Source organism: Thalassophryne amazonica, chromosome 12, assembly GCF_902500255.1.
Source record: "Thalassophryne amazonica chromosome 12, fThaAma1.1, whole genome shotgun sequence".
In the NCBI taxonomy this organism is placed as follows: Eukaryota; Metazoa; Chordata; class Actinopteri; order Batrachoidiformes; family Batrachoididae; genus Thalassophryne; species Thalassophryne amazonica.
In genome coordinates, this window is record NC_047114.1 from 40,084,428 (window position 1) to 40,108,467 (window position 24,040).

Sequence of the window (24,040 nt, forward strand, 5' to 3'; positions counted from 1 at the left end):
GGGACGATCAATTACCCTGATGGATTGCTTTTTGGGGATTTCAGAAATGAGACTGATCTCTGCTCTTTAAAGACTGGTTATCCACAAAAGACTGGTGTGTGTGTGTGTGTGTGTGTGTGTGTGTGTGTGTGTGTGTGTGTGTGTGTGTGTGTGTGTGTGTGTGTGTGTGTGTGTGTGTGTGTGTGTGTCCTGCATTATTAGACGTTTGTTGTTGTAAGAAGTGGAAGCCGGTCCCTCCTCCCACTCCAAACCTTTATTTTTATTCATTTTGTTTGAAAATGTTTAATCCACATCTTCCCCCCCACCATGCCCACCCCTTTATTCTCTGTGCATTTTAATTCCCCCTTGTCACTGAGGGCCCACTTTCCCCGCCCACTCTCCTCATTTTAGCCTGAATCTGGAATAGTGGAGCCAAGAAATAGTTAATCTGTTGAGTTGGCGCGATGATTGGCCGCTGCGCGCAGCGCTTCAGCCTCCTTGAATGAGAAACAGGGGGTAGCCAGGCAACTTCAGAGCTGGAGGAAGAAGAGAGAGAGAGGGAGAGAAAAAAACAAAAACATATGAGAAGATTGAGCTGTATGGGATGTTAGAATTATGGAGCAAATTTTGAACGTGTAAGAGCAAACTGCAGGCGTGAGTTTGTCCGGCAAATGGAATTAACCGATGGATTTTCCTCCGCGCCGCGTCTCTGCGCTCACGTGAAGGGGGCACACATGTGGATTAACACGCGTAACTGGCACACGGAACAGGTGAGTGACATCCCGGTCTGTCCACAGGCCAGTGAAGCCGGATCTGTTTAAACATGCGGCTCAGCGACACGTCAAAAGATTGATGTTCCGGATGCGCAGCGCCTCTCTGAATGAATGGGTTGCGGAACAGTCCGTCACGCGTGACACAGAGACAGTCACGCGCAAAATGAAATGATACATCTGCATTTATTTAAAAGAAATGGTCAGGAAATTAGCGTGTGGCATTGATTATCGATGGAGACTTGGTGGATTTGAACCGTATGTCTTTAAAAAAAGCGCAAATCGCCGGTTGGCCCTCAAATAGCGCGCTGTCCCGTGTCGTTTGTGCACGATTTGGAAACTGACATTTTGCTGATATTTTTTTTTTTCCGATGCCTGAGCTGTGCTGTTTCATGGGGTATTATTTTAAAACACACAAACATCATGACAAGCTGACCCCCGCCCCTCCTGATATTCAAATTAAACGATGTCCTGCTGCAACAGCGCGCTCAAACAAGTGCGCGTCACACAGCTGTGATCCCGAAATGAAAGAGTTGATTCATGACGCATGTGTGCTCTTATGAAAACGGTTTCAGGAGGAGAAAAAAAAGGGCTCCGTGCTGTACTGGGTACCTGTGGATGGATGGATGGATTGATGGATGGATGCGCGCAGCGCAGCGGCACCGCCGTGCGTGTGACCGTCAGCGCGCTGCCAAAGTCTACCTGAAAACCTCGAACAGGCCTGTGGATGAGTGATTTACATCTACGGGTCACTGTGAGGATTAAAAACAGCAGGCTGGGGAGGGGGGCGGGGTTAATCGGGCAACTTTGTGTCCCTGTTTGGATTGTGCATTGTTTTTTTTTTTAAGAAAACTTTGATTTCCTCTAAGTATTCCCAACTACTAAAACCTATTTGTTAAATTATTAAAGTTCAAATGTCCCTTAGGTTAAACTGTAAGTGAGCCAATAAATCCGCTTCAGGATTGGACCATATGCAGATTCTGTCGCCTTGTGACTTCTGCTTCAGTGAGCTGGCAACAATCCGTGATCTAAGAAAAGCAGCTCGAGAACAGGTGATCGGCGAGAATCTTATGTGAAGTTTGGTCAGGTGAACATAATTCTTGTTTATGTTATGCTTGATATGAGTCCTGAGTCGTCCCCAAGGCATCACATCATGACACATTGTCAAATCCGTTGGCGTTGCATATTGACAACAACATCTCATCCTTGTTTGGGCAACCTTGTGCAGCTGTAGCTACTAGTGCAGTGTGACAGTTTGATCATATTTGCGTCTCACGCATCACACAATGCCAGGTTAGATCAGGTTACGCCAGGTCAGCTTCAAGTTCAGTTGATGTTGGCTGAGTGAGTCTACATGTATGTATGTATGTATGTCCAGTGGTGCCTGTGACTAAGAATCGCATTGACAGTGTTGCAAATGTACTCATACCACACCCACCATATCATCGAACCAGTTTGGGTCCTGGATAGCAACCACCCAGGCAGAGAAGTCATCTATTTGCCATGGCCAGGTGAAATGTGGCCATTGCCTTCACTTTTTTCCAGATGGTGAGGTCCTCAGAACTGAAGCATCTGTGCCTTGGGTCATGGTCAGAGAAATGTACAACATGGCTGAAATGTTGCAGCTGATTTTACCTCACAGTGCAAGTGATATTCCTCATCCAAGTCTACCATCTGTTTGACGCAAAGTTATTCCAGCAGTACTCAAGGATTCTCTGCAAAGATCTAATGCCAAAGACAAGTTATTTCCTTAAAGTGCATATCTCTAGTAAATAAAATGTCAAATGACCTGAATATTCTAAATAAATAATTATGAAAATATTGATGTATTGCATTTTATTTTTGTGTCATATGCCCTGAGAAATTAAGTCAAACATGGGGAAATTAGCCTGATTTCACCTGGTGCTGATATATGCCCAGAAATGTCAGACTGTGAGGAATGTGGACTTTGACATATCAGGCCACATCTCTGGAGATGCACTATTGAAATGAATGAAAAAAAAATAAATATATAATTTTTTACAGTGTGAGATCAGTGTTTTTTGTGGACTTTGATGGCGAATATATCAAAATTATTCAAATTTGTGGATGCGACTACTGTTGCTTATTAGGTGGACTGATTTTCCAAGGATAATATTTTGAGGAGGAAAATGAGAGGGTTTTTTTTTTTTTTTTTTAATAGTGCATCATGGACAAACAGGCAGCCGATCTGCTCTGTGTAAGTCTGATCCCGTCAGATCTCAGAAGCTAAGCAGTGCGGGACCTGGTTAGTACTTGGATGGGAGACCTCTTTGGAACACCAGCAGCTGTGTGTGTTTCTCCAGGTAAAACTGGAGTTGCGTCAGGAAGGGCATCCAGCGTAAAACTTGTGCCAACTACCAATGCGGATCTGGTTGTATCCGCTGTGGCGACCCCGAACACAAAACGGGAGCAGCCGAATGAACAACAACAGCATCACGGACAAACAGCAGAAGTGAAGCCCAGCACAAATGTATTTCCTCTCCTGAAAGCGTGGAACCGGTCGTGTTTGTGGATTGCACCATCATGTTGTGTTGCACCATGCTAAGCTAAGGTGCTACGTGTGGGATGCCAGCGACCTGAGGAAACCGCCTCTGTGATCACAGAATCAGACAGAAAGGCGATGACAAGTGGCCACTGTTAACAGGACAGCTTGAACGTGGACCACCTTAAGCGTTTGTGTAATTGGCCAAACTGAGCTAACCTGACAGCTAAGCTACAGGGAGATGGCTTCTGGTGGAGCAAGACTGTCTTCCTGTGGACAAGTGAGAGCGCCACACAGTGGAACAATAATTCTACATGGCTCGGTGTGTGAACACAGCAGGTGTGAAATCAGAGACACCACTTTGGTATGTAATCATTATTATTTTGTCTTATTGGGAAGTATACAATGTTTCTTCTGAATACACCGTGGATTACAAAGAGGTGGAGACAGCCATTTGTTGACCTCAAAGTACAATTTGATTTGAAAGGCAAATTAAAGCAATATTAAAATCACATTATAGCCTTATTACATTTGGACACAAAAACAACCATAGACTGACTGTGTGTACTGGAGTAAGTCATGAAGTTAACACAGATGGACTGACCTTCAGGCAGCACCTGAGGTTATGTTACTTTTATGCCTACAAATAGCTCTGAATCTGTGTGCATTTTTAAGATGATGTAGGGGTCATTTTTTTGTACAGCTACATCAGGACTCACTCAAGTTAAAGAGTTGGATGTAATGAGTCATAGTCTGGAATATATTTTTTTTTAAAAGATTGTGTTGATTGAAGTGAGATATGCCCTTTAAGTCACTGGTTAGCTTCTAAGTTTCACAACCATACAGTAAGACAAGAATCGCCAATCCCCTAAAGACGTGGGCCTTTGTTCACCTGCAGTGGTGTTCTCAGGTGTCCCTTGATCTCAAAAGCCTAGGTCTCAGCAACGTGAACTTTGCTCCTGAAATCAGTGAATAGCTGTGCAAGTTCAGCACTTTCACTGCATACAGACACACTGTTGATGACCAAGTCCAGGGAGTCAGTGAAAGGCTAGATCTTTGTCTTAACTGAGCACAATTTCAAAAGCAGACACTGACTCTGCACTCAGATTCTGAAATGCTGCAATCAGGGGATTGAATAAAGATCACAGCATAGTTTGTCAATTTAAGGTCAGTTAACCTTTCCTCACCAACAAAGACGGGTAAGTGACTGGCTTCTACAAACCTACCCAACACTCAGTCCATATAAGCAGGGGTTCACATAACTGGTACTCATGGTGCTCGTGTGTGCGAAACATCATTGATACACAGCAGAGAGAAACACTTTTCCTACAATCAGTCATTGCTTTCCTCTTATGGAGTGCTTCCGTTGTGTTTCTGCTGTGCATCATTTATTTTTAGCATGCACAAGCACCATGAGTACCAGTTATGTGCATACCTGCATATAAGCATTGAACAGAGTAGGAACCAGAACATATCCTTGATGAACGCCAGTATTCAAAGAGAACAATCAGAGATTCTGCTCCTGCTCTGCACAGCACTAACAGTTTCTGTGGAGGTGTCAGAGAGGAGGATGTTGAGGAAACTGCGCAGCATCCAGGACAACACCTCCGACCCATTGCATGCCACACTGCAGCCCAGTCTCACGTTTTTTTGTTTTGTTTTGTTTTGTTATGGTTTTCATGCTCCCGTGACGAAATGAGTCAAATTTTCGTGATGGGGTTTTTTTTTAACTCACTATTTCTAATCCTACTCCTACCCCCAACCCTAACCTTAACCATAACCTAATCTTACTCCTTCCCCCCACCCTAACCATAACTACCCCGACCCCCCCCGCTTCACTTTAATTTCGTGCAGCCATTATGGAATGAATTAGAATGAATTTGTGCTGCCGTGACGAAAATGAGGTGCTTTTCATTACAATATCACGAACCAATAGATTAATGTATATTTCGTGCTGCTGAATCACGACTTGCCGTGAGACCAGGTTGCACACTGATGTCCTGTCAGAGCACCTTTAGCCATAGATTGAGACCAGCGAGGTGCACTACAGAACACCGGAGGAGGTCTTTCCTACCTGTCTCTATAATTCCTCCCCTTTCTGCAGGATGAATACATAACAGAGTTATTCAGTCACTCAGTTATGTGCAATATTGGCGAACATCTTGTGAATATGTCTTCAGTCATTTTGCATAAATTTCATTCGTGATAATAAAGTTTATCTTATCTTACCTACAAGTAGGCGGGCAGTGATGCCCAATAACATGGGGATCTTGCAAATTCTCATAATGGTGACAGTAATAAGCAAAGGGAGCTTCTCACTTATTCACTTCATGGACTCTAATTCACACCCAAAGAGTAGAGATAAAACCCCAGTGATGTCATATTTCAAGCAAATTCTCAGCATGTTGCCAAGTGTGTATTTTTACATTGCAGTTAGCAAAGAAAATTATGAATACAGTCAAGGTCATTTCCACAGTGACTTGCTCACATTCATCACTCAAAATCATTCCACCCTTGACATACTTCTACAGACAAGGTGAACATAATGAGTGGTTTGACACAACAATAAATGATATGCACCAGCTGGACGTGTTCTGTACTACCCGTGCTTGCACTGAATTGTTTGAGCCAGTGGGATGTTGCTGGACCCTGAGAATGTTGGCAGTGGACCACATGGGTAACAATCATGCCTGCATTCATTCATACTGTATGTTGAACTGCAGTGCACTAGTCACCGTGCATTGTGGTGCATTTCAGGACAGGTGTGGTGTAACTGTTTGTGGCTTGTGTGGGTTTGGGGGTATAATAAACTATCACACAGCCACACACACAGTCTCCCGTATCCTTGTTAGACTGTCATAATCACCCTGCTGCGGTCCACCTATGTATTCACTCATCATGTGGGTATGTGGAAGGTTGTCTTTACCATTGTTATGCAATGCCGATACATCTGACAAAGTGTCACAACATGACACCTTAAGGATAACACCAGGTTCAACACAATTCCCAACATTGTTGACTATTTCAGTGCTTAGGATCTTGTTGTCCCTGCATGGAAGTTACTCTTGCTGAAAGCCTGAAACACCAATTTTTACTCGAGGCTATCAAATATGGCCATCGGGTACTGCAAAGACTTTGCGTCTGTCTGTTCGTGCTCAGTATAAGTTCAGTCCAATTACTGCCAGAGTCTTGAAATTTACAGAGAACATTCTTGGGACATGGACCTTGGACAAGTTCAAAGATGGCTAACCTTGACCTATTTTAAAGTCACATTCTGGCTCTCACAGACCTGTTAATTTTTCTTTAAGAAGCCCTCTTATTCTGCACTCTTTACCTGTATTAATTGCACCTGTTTGAACTTGTTACCTGTATAAAAGACACCTGTTCACACAATCAATCACACTCCAACCTGTCCACCATAGCCAAGACCAAAGAGCTGTCTAAGGACACCAGGGACAAAACTGTAGACCTGCACAAGGCTGGGATGGACTACAGGACAACAGGCAAGCAGCTTGGTAGAAGACAACAACTGTTATGATTATTTATTAGAAAATGGAAGAAACACGATGACTGTCAATCTCCCTCGATCTGGGATTCCATGCAAGATCTCACTTTGTGGGGTAAGGATGATTCTGAGAAAGCTCAGAAATACACAGGAGGACCTGGTCAATGACCTGAAGACAGCTGGGACCACAGTCACAAAGATTACATTAGTAACACATGATGCTGTCATGGTTTAAAATCCTGAACGGCAGCAAGGTCCCCCTGCTCAAGCCAGCACATCCAGGCCCATTTGAAGTTCACCAGTGACCATCTGGATGATCCAGAGGAGGCATGGGAGAAGGTCATGTGGTCAGATGAGACCAGAATAGAGCTTTTTGGAATCAACTCCACTTAACATTGAAGATGAGTCATGGCTGGGTCTTCCAGCATGACAATGACCCCAAAAACACAGCCAGGGCAACTAAGGAGGGGCTCCGTAAGAAGCATTTCAAGGTCCTGGAGTGGCCTGGCCAGTCTCCAGACCTGAACTCAATAGGAAATCTTTGGAGGGAGCTGAAACTCCAGACCTGAAAAATTTGGAGAAGATCTGTATGGAGGAGTGGACCAAAATCCCTGCTGCAGTGTGTGAAAACCTGGTGAAAAACTACAGGAAACGTTTGGCCTGTGTAATTGCAAAAAAAGGCTACTATAATATTAACATTGATTTTCACAGGTGTTCAAATACTTATTTGCAGCAGTAACATACAAATAAATTATTTAAAAAATCATACAATATGATTTCCAGATTTTTTTGTTTAGATTATGTCTCTCACAGTGGACATGCACCTAAGATGAAAATTTCAGACCCCTCCATGATTTCTAAGTGGGAGAACTTGTAAAATCATAGGGTCTTGCTTGCCTCTACTGGTGGTTGGCTCTCACTGCGGTATTGTATCACTTCCTGTTCCGGAGCACAGCGGTGTTTTGCTGTATCTGTTAGCTGTTTAAATCTGCGCAGTTAGATTGATTTAGTTACCTAGATAATGATTTGTTTCACAGTGTAATCTTCACGTGCCTTAACTAAAACACTCCCTCTGCTGAATCACCTCTAAATTATTTACACATTATTCACTTTGTGTGTCTTTAGGAATCTGCTAGCTTAGCGCAGCTACTAGCTCCTAGCCGGTTCAGCATGGTGGCTTCTCCTGTCTCTCCTGCACTTTTCTGCTCTGGGTGTGAAATGTTTAGTTATTCCTCGGCCTCCTTTAGCAGTAAAGGTACTTGTAATAAGTGTAGCTTATTCGTAGCTTTGGAGGCAAGGCTGGGCGAATTGGAGACTCGGCTTCGCACCGTGGAAAATTCTACAGCTAGCCAGGCCCCTGTAGTCGGTGCGGACCAAGGTAGCTTAGCCGCTGTTAGTTTCCCTCTGGCAGATCCTGAGAAGCCGGGAAAGCAGGCCGACTGGGTGACTGTGAGGAGGAAGCGTAGTTCTAAACAGAAGCCCCGTGTACACCGCCAACCCGTAAACATTTCTAACCGTTTTTCCCCACTCGACGACACACCCGCCAAGGATCAAACTCTGGTGATTGGCGACTCTGTTTTGAGAAATGTGAAGTTAGCGACACCAGCAACCATAGTCAATTGTCTTCCGGGGGCCAGAGCAGGCGACATTGAAGGAAATTTGAAACTGCTGGCTAAGGCTAAGCGTAAATTTGGTAAGATTGTAATTCACGTCAGCAGTAATGACACCCGGTTACGCCAATCGGAGGTCACTAAAATTAACATTGAATCGGTGTGTAACTTTGCAAAAACAATGTCGGACTCTGTAGTTTTCTCTGGGCCCCTCCCCAATCGGACCGGGAGTGACATGTTTAGCCGCATGTTCTCCTTGAATTGCTGTCTGTCTGAGTGGTGTCCAAAAAATGAGGTGGGCTTCCTAGATAATTGGCAAAGCTTCTGCATTTAATCATTAGTGATTGATCTCTGCTCCCTGTTGTGTGGGCCGCCAGAAGAGGAGGTACTGCTGGCCCACCACCAGAGGGCGCCCTGCCTGAAGTGCGGGCTTCAAGCACGAGAGGGCGCTGCGCCATGGACACAGCCGGGGGTGACAGCTGTCGCTCATTACCTCTTGACAGCTGTCACCCATCTACTCAACATCATCTCACTCCATAAAGACCAGACGTCATCTCCACCTCGTTGCCGAGATATCATACTTCATAGGAGGTAATACTCTCAGCCTTTTTGTGAGATTTGTAACTCTGTTATTGTGAGAATTTGCAGGAGAACCGGTCGTTTGTGAGGAGGCTGTGCAAGATGGCGCTCCTTTTCAGATGAGACCGCTGCAACATATTGAATGAGAGGTGGAGGTGGCATTCCCACCGTTGTTGTTACTGGGTGTACACACACCCACACTTGACTGTCTTTGTTCTTCGCCAGCAGTACCAGATCCGACAGTCGGGGACGGTGATCACCTGGGAATTTGGGACTTGGCGGCTCCAGTATTCACCAGGTTCTGGGGCGGCGGAAATCGTGTGGTTCCGGCTCTTCTCAGGACAGATGTCTTCTATCCTCGAGCCTGCCCACACGTCACCTCTGTGTATTGACTGTTATGATATTCTGTGATTGTCTGTATGTTCGTTGTGCACATTCACAACATTAAATTGTTACTTTTTGGCTCATCTATTGACCGTTCATTTGCGCCCCCTGTTGTGGGTCCGTGTCACTACACTTTCCCAACAGGATATCTCGGCCAGCGTCATGGACTCCGAGGGGCGTCACCCGGCTGTTGAACGACCAATGGGAGAGCAGGGAGCGCAGGCGTCTGCAGGAGACGTGATTGGTGAGCTGCAGCACATTCTCACCGCCTTTACGGCTCGGTTGGATCAAATGACTGAGCAAAACATCCTCCTGAACCGCAGGGTGGAGGCTCTCTCCGCACAGATAGCGGCGAGCGCTCAGGGCGCTGCTGCGGCTCGTCCTCCTGCCGACCCTGTGCAGGATATAAACGTTCCAGTGGTGGTTCAACAACCCCTCCCACCATCCCCTGAAGCATACATAAGCCCTCCTGAGCCGTACGGAGGTTGTGTGGAGACGTGCGCGGACTTTCTTATGCAGTGTTCGCTCGTCTACGCACAATGTCCCGTCATGTACGCGTCAGATGCTAGTAAAATAGCTTATGTGATTGCTCTGCTTCGGGGTAAAGCACGCGCCTGGGCTACGGCGCTCTGGGAACAGAACTCACGGTTGTTATCAGCATACACTGGGTTTGTGGGGAGTTCAGAACAGTGTTTGATCACCCTAACAGAGGAGAGACCGCTTCAACTGTGCTGCTGTCAATGAGACAGGGACGCGAGAGCGCAGCCGCTTATGCAGTCAACTTCCGCATCGCGGCTGCGAGGTCCGGCTGGAATAACGTTGCGCTCCGCGCCTTCGTAAACGGACTGTCGTTGGTTCTGAAGGAGCAGCTGGTAGCTAAGGAGGAACCGCGGGATTTAGATGGGCTTATCGATCTCGTTATATGGTTAGACAATCGGTTGGAGGAACGCCGTCGGGAGCGAGGCGAAGGACGTGACCGGATACGCGCCGCCCCTCTCCCTTCCGGGTTCGATAAGGCGCCGCCCTCCCCACGCTCCACAGCCGCAGCGCTTTGTGGGGCAACAGCTCCCCCTGCTGACATTGTTAGGGAAACGCACAGGGCCAAAATGGGGAGGCTGATCCGTGGAGAGTGTTTTCTCTGCAGCTCAACTGAACACACACAGAGAAACTGCCCCAAACGGCCAAAACGACAACAACCGCCCTTAGAGACTGGGCTAAGGAGGGGTCAAACCATTCAAGTGAGACACACACAAATTGCCACACGACTCCCAGTCACAATCCTGAGCGGGGATTTAACCCTTCAAGCCCGAGCACTGGTGGACACGGGGTCAGAAGGGAATCTGCTAGACAGCAGATGGGCAAGGGAGGTAGGGCTCCCTCTGGTGGCGCTTCCTTCGCCATTGCAGGTGCGGGCACTAGATGGCACCCTCCTCCCTTTACTCACACACAAGACACAACCAGTAACTCTGGTAGTGTCTGGAAACCATTGGGAGGAGATTGAGTTTTTTGTGACTCCTTCTACCTCCCGCGTGATTTTGGGCATCCCATGGATGTTGAAGCACAATCCCCAGATTAATTGGCTGTCTGGGGTGGTGGTTCAGTGGAGCGAAACCTGCCATCGGGGGTGTTTAGGATTCTCGGTTCCTCCCGGTTCACAGGCTAAGGAGGAGGTCAAAGTCCCTCCCAATCTGACGGCAGTGCCGGTTGAGTGCCACGATCTTGCTGACGTCTTCAGCAAGGATCTGGCACTCACCCTTCCCCCGCACCGTCCGTACGATTGTGCCATTGATTTGGTTCCAGGCGCTGAGTTCCCGTCCAGCAGGCTGTACAACCTCTCACGACCTGAGAGCGAATCAATGGAGACCTACATCCGGGACTCATTAGCTGCCGGGCTGATCCGGAACTCCACCTCCCCGATGGGGGCAGGTTTCTTTTTTGTGGGCAAGAAAGATGGCGGACTTCGTCCATGTATTGATTACAGGGGGCTGAATGAGATTACGGTTCGCAACCGATACCCGTTGCCATTGTTAGATTCCGTGTTCACCCCCCTGCATGGAGCCAAAATCTTTACTAAGCTGGATCTTAGGAATGCGTATCACCTGGTTCGGATCCGGAAGGGAGACGAATGGAAGACGGCATTTAACACCCCGTTAGGTCACTTTGAGTACCTGGTCATGCCGTTCGGCCTCACCAACGCCCCCGCGACGTTCCAAGCCTTGGTTAACGACGTCTTGCGGGACTTCCTGCACCGATTCGTCTTCGTATATCTGGACGATATTCTCATCTTTTCTCCGGATCCTGAGACCCATGTCCAGCATGTACGTCAGGTCCTGCAGCGGTTGTTAGAGAACCGACTGTTTGTGAAGGGCAAGAAGTGCGAGTTTCACTGCGCGTCTTTGTCCTTCCTGGGGTTTATAATCTCCTCCAACTCCGTCGCCCCTGATCTGGCCAAGGTTGCGGCGGTGAGAGATTGGCCCCAACCAACAAGCCGTAGGAAGCTGCAACAGTTCCTCGGCTTTGCTAATTTCTATAGGAGGTTCATTAAGGGCTACAGTCAGGTAGTTAGCCCCCTGACAGCCCTGACCTCTCCAAAAGTCCCCTTCACCTGGTCGGATCGGTGCGAAGCCGCGTTCAAGGAGTTGAAACGACGGTTCTCTACTGCGCCAGTTTTGGTGCAGCCCGACCCTAGCCGCCAGTTCATGGTTGAAGTGGACGCCTCTGACTCAGGGATAGGAGCCGTGCTGTCCCAGAGCGGAGAGACCGATAAGGTTCTTCACCCGTGTGCCTACTTTTCCCGCAGGTTGACCCCGGCTGAACGGAACTATGACGTCGGCAATCGAGAACTCCTTGCGGTGAAAGAGGCTCTTGAGGAGTGGAGACACCTGTTGGAGGGAGCGTCTGTGCCATTCACGGTTTTCACTGACCATCGGAACCTGGAGTATATCAGGACAGCCAAGCGGCTGAACCCCAGGCAAGCCCGCTGGTCACTGTTCTTCGGGCATTTCGACTTCCGGATCACCTATCGCCCCGGGACCAAGAACCAGAGATCGGATGCCTTGTCCCGGGTACACGAAGACGAAGTCAAAACAGAGCTGTCGGATCCACCGGAGCCCATCATTCCGGAGTCCACTATCGTGGCCACCCTCACCTAGGACGTGGAGAAGACCGTCCGGGAGGCCCTGGCACGGAGCCCGGACCCTGGAACCGGTCCGAAGAACCGTCAGTACGTCCCACCAGAGGCCAGAGCTGCAGTCTTGGACTTCTGTCACGGTTCCAAGCTCTCCTGTCATCGAGGGGTGCGAAGGACCGTGGCAGTTGTCCGGCAGCGCTTCTGGTGGGCGTCTATGGAGGCCGACGTCCGCAAATATATCCAGGCCTGCACCACCTGTGCCAGGGGCAAGGCAGTACATAAGAAGGCCCAAGGACTCCTCCAGCCGCTGCCGGTGCCTCATCGCCCCTGGTCCCACATCGGCCTGGATTTCGTCACGGGCCTCCCGCCGTCCCAGGGCAACACCACCATCTCACGATAGTGGACCGATTCTCCAAGGCGGCCCACTTCGTGGCCCTCCCGAAGCTCCCAACAGCCCAGGAGACAGCAGACCTCCTGGTCCACCACGTCGTCCATCTGCATGGGATACCCTCCGACATCGTCTCTGATCGTGGTCCCCAGTTCTCCTCACACGTCTGGAGGAGCTTCTGCAGGGAACTGGGGGCCACCGTGAGCCTCTCGTCCGGGTACCATCCACAGACGAACGGACAGGCAGAGCGGGCCAACCAGGACTTGGAACAGACCCTCCGCTGCGTCACATCCGCGCACCCGACGGCCTGGAGTAACCATCTGGCCTGGATCGAGTATGCGCATAACAGCCAGGTGTCTTCTGCCACCGGCCTCTCCCCATTTGAGGTGTATTTGGGGTATCAGCCCCCGTTGTTTCCCGTGGTGGAGGGAGAGGTCGGTGTGCCCTCGGTCCAGGCCCACCTGCGGAAGTGCCGTCAGGTGTGGCGCTCCGCCCGTTCTGCCTTGTTGAAGGCCCGGACGAGGGCGAAGACCCATGCAGACCGCCGGCGATCCCCGGCCCCTGCTTACCAGCCCGGGCAGGAGGTGTGGCTTTCCACGAAGGACATGCCCCTCCAGGTGGACTCCCCAAAACTTCAGGACAGGTACATTGGCCCCTTCAGGATCCTCAAAGTCCTCAGTCCTGCCACAGTGAAGCTCCAACTCCCGGCTTCACTGCGGATCCATCCGGTTTTCCACGTGTCCCGCATCAAACCTCACCACACCTCACCCCTCTGTGCTCCCGGACCGGCGCCGCCTCCTGCTCGGATCATCGACGGGGAGCCGGCTTGGACGGTGCGCCGGCTCCTGGACGTCTGTCGGATGGGTCGGGGGTTCCAGTACTTGGTGGACTGGGAGGGGTATGGACCCGAAGAACGCTCCTGGGTGAAGAGGAGCTTCATCCTGGATCCGGCCCTCCTGGCTGACTTCTACCGCCGACACCCCGACAAACCTGGTCGGGCGCCAGGAGGCGCCCGTTGAGGGGGGGGTCCTGTTGTGTGGGCCGCCAGAAGAGGAGATACTGCTGGCCCACCACCAGAGGGCGCCTTGCCTGAAGTGCGGGCTTCAGGCACGAGAGGGCGCTGCCGCCATGGACACAGCCGGGGGTGACAGCTGTTGCTCATTACCTCTTGACAGCTGTCACCCATCTACTCAACATCATCTCACTCCATAAAGACCAGACGTCATCTCCACCTCGTTGCCGAGATATCATACTTCATAGGAGGTAATACTCTCAGCCTTTTGTCAGATTTGTAACTCTGTTATTGTGAGAATTTGCAGGAGAACCGGTCGTTTGTGAGGAGGCTGTGCAAGACGGCGCTCCTTTTCAGCTGAGACCGCTGCAACATATTGAATGAGAGGTGGAGATGGCATTCCCACCGTTGTTGTTACTGGGTGTACACACACCCACACTTGACTGTCTTTGTTCTTCGCCAGCAGTACCAGATCCGACAGTCGGGGACGGTGATCACCTGGGAATTCGGGACTTGGCGGCTCCAGTATTCACCAGGTTCTGGGGCGGCGGAAATCGTGTGGTTCCGGCTCTTCTCAGGACAGACGTCTTCTATCCTCGAGCCTGCCCACACGTCACCTCTGTGTATTGACTGTTATGATATTCTGTGATTGTCTGTATGTTCGTTGTGCACATTCACAACATTAAATTGTTACTTTTTGGCTCATCTATTGACCGTTCATTTGTGCCCCCTGTTGTGGGTCCGTGTCACTACACTTTCCCAACACTCCCCTCCACAGCATGTCTTTTTCCTGGTTCTCTCCCTCAGCCCCAGCCAGTCCCAGCAGAAGACTGCCCCTCCCTGAGCCTGGTTCTGCTGGAGGTTTCTTCCTGTTAAAAGGGAGTTTTTCCTTCCCACTGTCACCAAGTGCTTGCTCACAGGGGGTCGTTTTGACCGTTGGGGTTTTTACGTAATTATTGTATGGCCTTGCCTTACAATATAAAGTGCCTTGTTGTGATTTGGCGCTATATAAATAAAATTGATTGAATTGATTGATTGTTCAAATACTTATTTTCCTCACTGTATACACACGTTTCTCATATATAAGAAACACGTGTATATACACACACGTTTCTCATATATGAGCGCAAAGCTCGCCTTATGGTAGACACAGGCACAAATGGAACAAAAAAAATTCTGCCCAGTGGGGAAAACGCCACAAACCAGGCAACATTATTGCAAAAAGCCACAAACCGGTGGTAGATGAAGCCCCTAACCGGAAATGACATGGTGAGATGCTGAAGAGCTTCACTCATTCATGTCTGCAACATATACATATTATAAAAGCTAGCAAGAAATAAACACTTCAAAAACTGAAAACACTGTTTTTGGAACCTAATAACACCTCTGAACGTATTTACCGGACATTTTGTGGACGTTCGCACGGTGACATCACAGACTGGTAGCTAGCTAGGGTTGCCAACCGTCCCTTGAAAAACGGAATCGTCCCTTATTTGGAAATAAAAGTGTGCGTTCCGTATTGACCTGAAACGGGACGCAGTTTGTCCCGTATTTCTGTGAGAATCAAAAAGTCTGTAAAATGTCAATGGAATTGACTGGCGCTTTATATGGAAACTTACGGTAAATATGATCCCAGCCTCTCTCCTGCTCTTCACCAATGAGCTGACAGACACGAGTTGATGATACAGAATCACTCTTATCTCATTGGTTGAGGGACGTCTGCTCGCAAGAAGATCCCGGACGAGAATCATGAGCCGACGACGGTCGTCGGACGACCATAACAAAGTAGCATGGCTGATACCGACACAGACACTGGCACCGCAGACACGCCTACGAACAGCAATGTCTGTAACGTCGTTACTCCTCCTCGAAAAAAACAAAACAAAAAAGAAACCAAAAGTACATGGGCAAATGGGAAAAGGAAAATGGCTGGGTGGAAAAGGTGCGCGACAACAGCTATAAGTATTGTAAGTATTGTTTACTTTTTCAGACTTTCACTGTTACATTGTTTTGGATGATTTATTTTTTTGTTAATTTATACACTTTTAAGTTAAGCAATAACACGATATATTTTGAAGCAGGACAGGATGCTCATATTGAAATTGTGAGTGAAAATTTATTTTGCACTAAAAATAAATTGCTAAATAATAATTTCTTTTCCGCATGTTCATATCATAACAAATGTATGTGTGCATCTACTTAAATTCAAGGTCAAGTCAATAGTCAAATGGTTAAAAATCGTTTCACACACACGCTGGGAAGGGTGAAGCCAATGGTCAGTTGGCCGGTCCATGGAAATAGAAACTGGAATGGACGTCACGTGACTAGCGGCGTGCTGCACGGCGGCCATTACTGAGGGTGGAGAGAGACCTTGATCCTGTTAAACAGAAAAAAAAGTGATATGAGGAGAAAAAAGGCAGCCAGTGCTTCACCATCAACTGCACGAACCACAAAAACAAATTCTCCAATAAAATGAACTGTACAAGAGCCTTAATGTAATTATGTAAAACAAATGTCTATTTTAAAGTCGTTATGACGCAATTTAATGTCATTATACTGAGACTATAACTCAACGCCATAAGTTCTTGTCATTAAGCTGCGTTCACATGCGGAAACAAAAATGTTTAAATATATTTATGTATATATACTTGCAGCTGTTGTTTAATATGATATGTACGTGGTGGTCACAGGAGGCATTTAAATTTGAACAGTATGGCTGGAGGGGATGGAGGAGGTACTTTTTACCCTGACTGAGGGTCAAAAGTCATAAATTCTGAATGGCTTTATATCTACTTGTAATAAAATGTTAGCAAAAATCATATGTTGTTGTCATTAAAAGTCTAGCAGTAATATTACACAGAACAGAATGGAACATTTTCCACAAATTTCCACACTTTACATAAAACATTTTTTTCTACCTAGACATGTATGGGTTCATTAGAAAGAGCAATTAAAGGGCTTTAAAACAAGCCTACTTTTATTAAAATCTGTTAACAAATAGCAACAATAAAGCGAGAAAAGCAGCACAGTTTGTCATAATTTCCCCAAATTTCTGCATTTTACATAAAAGTTTTTTTTTCACCCACACATGCATAGGTGCATTGGAAAGAGCTTTCAAAGGGCTTTGAAAAAAGCCTACATTTATTAAAATCCATTAAGAAATAGTGACGCTAGTGCAAAAAAAGCGGTCAGTTTATTATTGATGAGCTGCACATTTCCACCCTTAGTAATGGCGCCTTCCTGTCCTGAGTGACGCTAATAGATAGAGGCGCGCACGTCCATTCCAGTCTATATTTCCATGGGCTGGTCAGCCCTGCCAGTGAGGTGTCCCTTATTTATTTTTCAGAGAGTTGGCAACCCTATAGCTAGCTGCAAAACTCAGGTTCATTTGTGTGTAAATATGTCCTGTCATATATTATATATTATATAAAAGCTAGTGAGAAATAAACACGTTTAAAACTGAAAACTTTGTTTTTGTAGCCTGATAACGCCTCTGGAGTCATTTACAAGACATTTTGCAGATGTTAGCGTGAGTGCTATCTTCCGCTAACTTAAAGCTTAACTTTCTATGGATTTAAATTTGTCTCATTAATACCTGCAAATGCACAGAGGATGATCTACAAATATTCCTTGATTTGCACAACTTCCGCTTTTAAAACTTAAATATTGTTTTTGATTGATTGAATGATAGAGGGGCTTTATTGAGCATGTACAAATTGTATAGGATCTTAATAATTAACTGCAAATTATAAAGAACACAATGCTCATATGGCCGAGGGTGTTTTAGCATTGTGTTTTATTTTAAAATTATTATTATTTATTTATCTATTGTTGCTATATCAAGTTCAATGTTTGACTTTCCCAAATGCCCGGACTATCTTTAGTAATCTTCTTGTAGAGGGCATTGTGCAACAAATCTAAACTGCACTCATGGGGTACATTGAGAGCACACAATTTTCACTTGTCATCCCATGATTTCTTTGCAGCCCTGTGTGAGCTGCAGGGCTTAAGATGGAGCTGAATGCTGAACAAAACATGAGAGCGAGCATTAGATTTTCCAGTAAGGATTTCTTTGTTGCTATCCCAGTGGAATCGAGACACTTAATTTAGTTTCTGACAGCAAAAGCAGTGAGTGGATGTGGTAGTTATACTTTATCGCATTTTCCAATTTTGCAATTGCTGTAAAATGTGAAAGTAGTTTGGGTATTTGATTTCCATTTTCCATTCTAATTATAACAGTGCAGGAAGAAACAGCGAGTTCACCACTCCTGCCTTACATGTCTAATAATGAATGTAAATACATTTTTGGTATCAGTGACTCCATAATGTGTATATGAATCTATGTGACCTTGATGTTTGATCAGTTTGTCCAAAATTGATCCATGTTATCCTTGACTGACACATAATTTTTCTACCATAGTTCATCTACCGTAATATCCAGACTATTAGCTGATACTTTTTTCACATGCTTTGAACACTGCGGCTTTTACAATGATGTGGCTAATTTATGGATTTTTACAGGCTTTTTCGTAAATCCAAATACCTCAGTTGATGCTGTCAAATGATTTCCTGAAAGCTGCTCTTTTCATGTGGTGTAAACTCACAGACAGTGTAAATATAAGGTCTTACCCATTCGTTTTAGTGAATAAAAGTCCCTCTCCGGCACTTTGTGCCACAGTTGCACCGTCAGATCAGTTAGCAGAGCAGGGCCTTCTCCCCCCACCCCAACAGGTTCTCTGTCTTGGTGCAACAAGTCGAAAAAGTCACAGTGCCTCATTAACGTCTGATTTACCACAGACTCCATCCGATCCTGGCTGCACGTGATGAAATCTCAAGAAAAAGTTAAAATTACTCAGTTCTCCCTGTGTTGCAGAGACACCGTGCACAAGCTGGATGACATTTGCGTCAATATATAGTGTAACACTTCAGATGAAGAAAGCATTTAAAGTAGGTATTTACAGTAATTAAAGTTAAAAAAATCTTTCTGTGTAAATATCTCATGTTACAATGTGGAGACCCGCAGCTTATAGACAAGTGTGGCTTATTTATGTACAATTTCTCTTTTCTTTTTAAAATTGGTGGGTGCGGCTAATATTCAGGTGTGCGCTATAGTCTGGAAATTATGGTAAATAGCCTGGGAGGAGGTGATGGTCTAGTGGTTAAGTGTTGGGCTTCAGATCAGAGGATCCTTGGTTCAAACCACAACCAGATAGGAAAATCACTAAGAGCCCTTGAGCAAGTTCCTTAACCCCCCGAGTTGCTCCCAGTGTGTAGTGAGCACCTTGCATGGCAGCACCCTGGCATCAGTGTGTGAGTGTGTTTGGGTGAATGTGAGGCATAATTGTAAAACCGCTTTGAGCTTCTGATGCGGATGGAAATAAACACAGTGTGTTTATTGGCTTCACACAGTTTGAGTTAAAGTTATGACTTTGTGTTTGAACTTTCAAGGTCAAAGGGTGAGATGACTTCATATTAGTGTTTCATGGTAACTATAGATGTAATCAATTCCTCAAAGTAGGTATTCTTTATAAATTTGGCATGTATAAATACAAACTAAACACTGAATAATTCACAGTAATAAAAAGTGCAAATGAAATGTGCAAGTAAAATAAAATGTGCAATAAGAGAAAGAATGTGTGAAACAAACAGATTGAAGTTAAGTGAAATGAGGTATATGAATTAGTGAGTATTTTGGCAAATTGAATTGTCCCATCAGTGTGATGGCCTGTGGGATACGCAACTTCATTGGTGTAGGCCAAGTGGTTAATGTGCTTGATTTTAGTGAGGAAGGTTCCCGGTTCAAACCCCACCCCTACCACATTTCTCCATGTAATGTGGAGTTGCATCAGGAAGCGTATTCGGGGTAAAAATTTGTGCCAGTTCAACATGCAGATCCACCTCGGATCTGCTGTGGTGACCCCAAGTGAAAATACAAGGGATCAGCCGAAGGCACTTTCTTTTATGCAACTTCATTGGTGTATCTTAAAAATATCCTCAGGAAAGCCAATCTAAATATCCCATATAGATAAGTCTTGGTTCCAAAGTTTGACATTGGCTTGTGGCCATGACTTTTAACTGATTTTTTTCTAAATCAAAGCAATTTGTCCTTGACTAACCCTCAGTTATTCCACCAACTTTGGTCCACATCAGATCAAAATTCTGAGTAAATTTGTTCACTCACAGATGGATGGAAAGACACACAAGACACCCCCCCCCCCCCGCTGGGCATCATTTTTCATTCCTGGAAAATCTTCGGAATAGTCACTCCCACTTTAGCTTCTTACTGTTCTTCTTGTTAAATGTCCACTGTATTCTCATACGAGGTCTGTTAGAAAAGTATCCGACCTTATTATTTTTTTAAAAAACCATATGGATTTGAATCACGTGTGATTGCATCAGCCAAGCTTGAACCTTCGTGCGCATGTGTGAGTTTTTTCACGCCTGTCGGTTGCGTCATTCGCCTGTGAGCAGGCATTGAGTGAGGTGTGGTCCACCCCTCTCGTCTATTGTTTATTGCGAAAAAATGAACGATTTGGAGCTTTGCTGCATCAACTTTTTTCCAGAAACTGTGAGAGACCTCCAGGTGGACACCGTTCGAAAAATTACCATGGCTTTCAGGGACGATTTTATGGGGATTAAACAGATTACGGGGTGTTACTGCCGCTTTAAGGATGGCCCACAACTGCTGAGATCGCGCCGCGCTCCCAGCCCCCATCGACAGGCTGACACCCCGCTGGAACAAACAGATCATTTCCAACGTGAAAGCTTTGTTGATCCGGGACCTCGTCTGACTTTCACAAAAAGGCAGAAGATGTGAACATCAGCACTTTTTCCGGCACATTCCACCATTACAGGAGTTTTTTTCATGGAAAGAAAAGCGGAGGGACGCGCCACGGCTCCGATCATTACGCGGGACAAAACCACCTCGGTGTTGGTCTCACAGGACGGCTTTGAGGTGGATTTCAGACGTTGCTTTGCGCCGAGCGGCTGCACCACTACGCGCGGAACTCCTCTGCACGTCTGTCTTAATGTGCCGGAAAAGTGCTGATGTCCACGTCTTTTCACAATTCCTGTGCTAGTCAGATGACATACCGGATCAAGACAGCGTCCAGTTTAAAAATGAATGGCACATTTCACTGTTACAGGAGTTTTTGTCATGGAAAGAGAAGCTGCTCCACTGCGCATCGCGGTGCAGCCGCTCGGCGCAAAGCCACGCCGTGATGAAGCCTCACGGGACATGTTCTGGCATGTCCAGCTCATGCACAATCACAATCGGATATTCACACGACTGGAAAGCAACCGGAATCCGTCTGAAATCCACCTGAAAGCCGTCCTGTGAGACCAACACCGAGGTGGTTTTGTCCCGCGTAATGAACGGAGCCGTGGCGCGTCCCTTCGCTTTTCTTTCCATGAAAAAAACTCCTATAACAGTGAAATGTGCCAGAAAAAGTGCTGATGTCCACATCTTCTGCCTTTTTGTGAAAGTCAAATGAGGTCCCAGATCAACAAAGCCTTCACGTTGGAAATGATCTGGTTGTTTCAGCGGGGTGTCAGCCTGTCGATGGGGGCTGGGAGCGCGGCGCGCTCTCAGCAGTTGTGGGCCGTCCTTAAAGCGGCAGTAACACCCCGTAATCTGTTTAATCCCCATAAAATCATCCCTAAAGCCATAGTAATTTTTTGAACGGTGTCCACCTGGAGGTCTCTCACAGTTTCTGGAAAAAAATTGATGCAGCAAAGCTCCAAATCGTTCAGACATTTTTTCGCAATAAAAAATAGACGAGAGGGGTGGACCGGTGCTCACACAAAGCCTGCTCACAGGCGAATGACGCAACCAACAGGCATGAAAAAACTCATGCATGCGCACAAAGGTTCAAGCTTGTCTGACGCAATCACACGTGATTCAAATCCATATGGTTTTTTAAAAAAATAATAAGGTCGGATACTTTTCTAACAGACCTCGTATTTGTTGCTTCTCTTCTTGTTGCAGCACAGTTACTTCAATATGAACTTGAACTTTTATGATTTGCTGTGAGAAATGCATTTAACAAGCAATATTAATGTAACATTTTAGTGTTAAACCCGTAAATCCTGGAGTGGCCTAAATATTTTTGAATGCCAAATTTAATGAAGTTCTAGAATTTTAAGTGAGCTGCCTTACTGTGTTTTTTTTTTTTTCTTTTTGTGATCTTATCACATTTTAACCATTAATGAATACGTGTCCCTTGGTACAGGTCAAAGTCCATCCTGGCTGTCTCGCTTTACCAAAAAAGAAGATGGCACAGATAGTGCTCCATTGTAGGACACTGAATGATGCTGCACGCTCAGCTGGGAATATAATCAACATGACAGGTGCACCAAGGGGTGGGTTATTTGAACTAAATATTCTGAAAGACTTAAATGAAAATAAGAAAAGAAGCACACAGTGATGCTGCAAAGAAACACAGCAATTTGAATGGACAGAACTGAATGCTGAAGATATAATATAATATAATACTTATTATGCAGTCTTCACGCAGAAGACCATAAATCTTCCATATCAAGTTTTTGTGTATAATGAGGCTGTTAGGTACAATTATATTAGCATTCATTATCTGTAATATTTACTTCTAACATATTATCCTTCGCGCCAATTTAGTTATATGCAAATAAATGGGACCATTTATTTGCATCACATTCACATGAACTTCAAACATTATTAAAATGCTGTTAAATCAAAATTAAGCCTGAACATCTTTAACTGTGATTCATGCAAATGGATCTTGTGATTCAGTGGTTCTGTGTAGCCTTGATATTTGAAGAAGAGTTTAACAGTTGTGCCTATGAGTTTCAAGGTTACCCAAAACCAATGGTCATGCGACCAATAGAAATGTTATGTACGACTTCATATTGAGGGTATAGTAACCAGAGGTGTGCTTTAAACAATTCCTTAAAATAGCCATTGTCAATGACATTGACTTTTCAAGGTCACTCACTGTCAAAAGTAAGGTGGCCAACATAAAGGTGATTATATGGCTTCATATTCGTGTTTATTAACAGCAGATGTATCTGTATCCAAGTCCTCAAAACAGCCATTGCAAGTGAGATTGGCTTTTCAAGGTCACCCAAGGCCAAACGTTATGTGACCAACAGAAAGGTGATTATACAGTTTTACATTAGTGTTTTTAAATAGCCATAGGTGTATCTTTAACCATCTATTCATTTTCTGAACCCACTTATTACAGTTAGCGGTCACAGGGAGCTGCAGTCTTTTCCAGTGAGTCATTGGGTGAGACGGGGTACACCTAGGGACAGGCTGACACTCTGTCGCAGGGCTGACACATATAGACAGACAGACACATTCACACTCTCACTCACACCTACAGTCAATTTAGAGCCACCCAGTCAGCTAACCTGCATTTTTTTGGAAGTGGGAGGAAGCCAGAGCACCCAGAGGGAACATGCAAGCTCCACACAAATGGTCGGGTCGGCTTCGAACCTTCTCGTTGTGAGGCAACATTGCTAACCACTAATCCACTGTATTGCTCCCGTCAATCAGTTTCTGAAAAGTCTTTTTTTTTTACCTTTCAAGGTCACCCACGGGCAAAGGTCATGTGACAAATGGAAACATGTTTTAACTTCATATTTGTGTTTCATCGTAACCATAGGTGTACTTTAACCATTCATAAAAATAATAATTTTGAGTCCATTTTACTTTTCAAGGTCACCCAAGGTTAAAGGTCAGTTGATGTATGACTTTGTATTAGTGTTTAAAAGTGAGTGGTGTAGCTGTCAAAGATTCATAAAAATAGTTATTCTACGCAAATAAGTTTGACTTTTCAAGGTCACCCATGGTCAAATGATATATGTCTTCATATGTGTTTAATAATATGTGTTTAATAATAACCTTCGGTGTGTCCAGCAGGCACTTCAACCAAAGTAACCATTGTTCAACACTTTGATCTCTACACCATAATAATCCAATGACTGATTACTCCTTGAAAAAGTAACTTAGTTACTTTGCTGATTACTCAATTTTCAATGTAACTAAGTTAGATTACTAGTTACTTTCAGTAGCTGCCACCTCAACATGATTATAACCTGTTTTCCCTGTTTTGCCAGTACTCACTTTGTAGTCAGTCTTTCTTAACTTCAATGAACATAAATACTTGTTTTATAAAAATAAAATAAAGACACCTTTCTT

General features: G+C 45.6%; 1 protein-coding gene across 1 annotated transcript in view; it reads left to right on the forward strand.

The window, feature by feature from the left end:
- Positions 1-401: 401 nt before the first annotated feature.
- LOC117521216 overlaps positions 402-24,040 on the forward strand; it is a 215,906-nt gene continuing 192,267 nt past the window's right edge. Inside the window, exon 1 of the mRNA XM_034182558.1 lies at positions 402-749. The gene's annotated coding sequence lies outside the window, so the exon portion shown is untranslated. The remainder of the gene's footprint in view (positions 750-24,040) is intronic.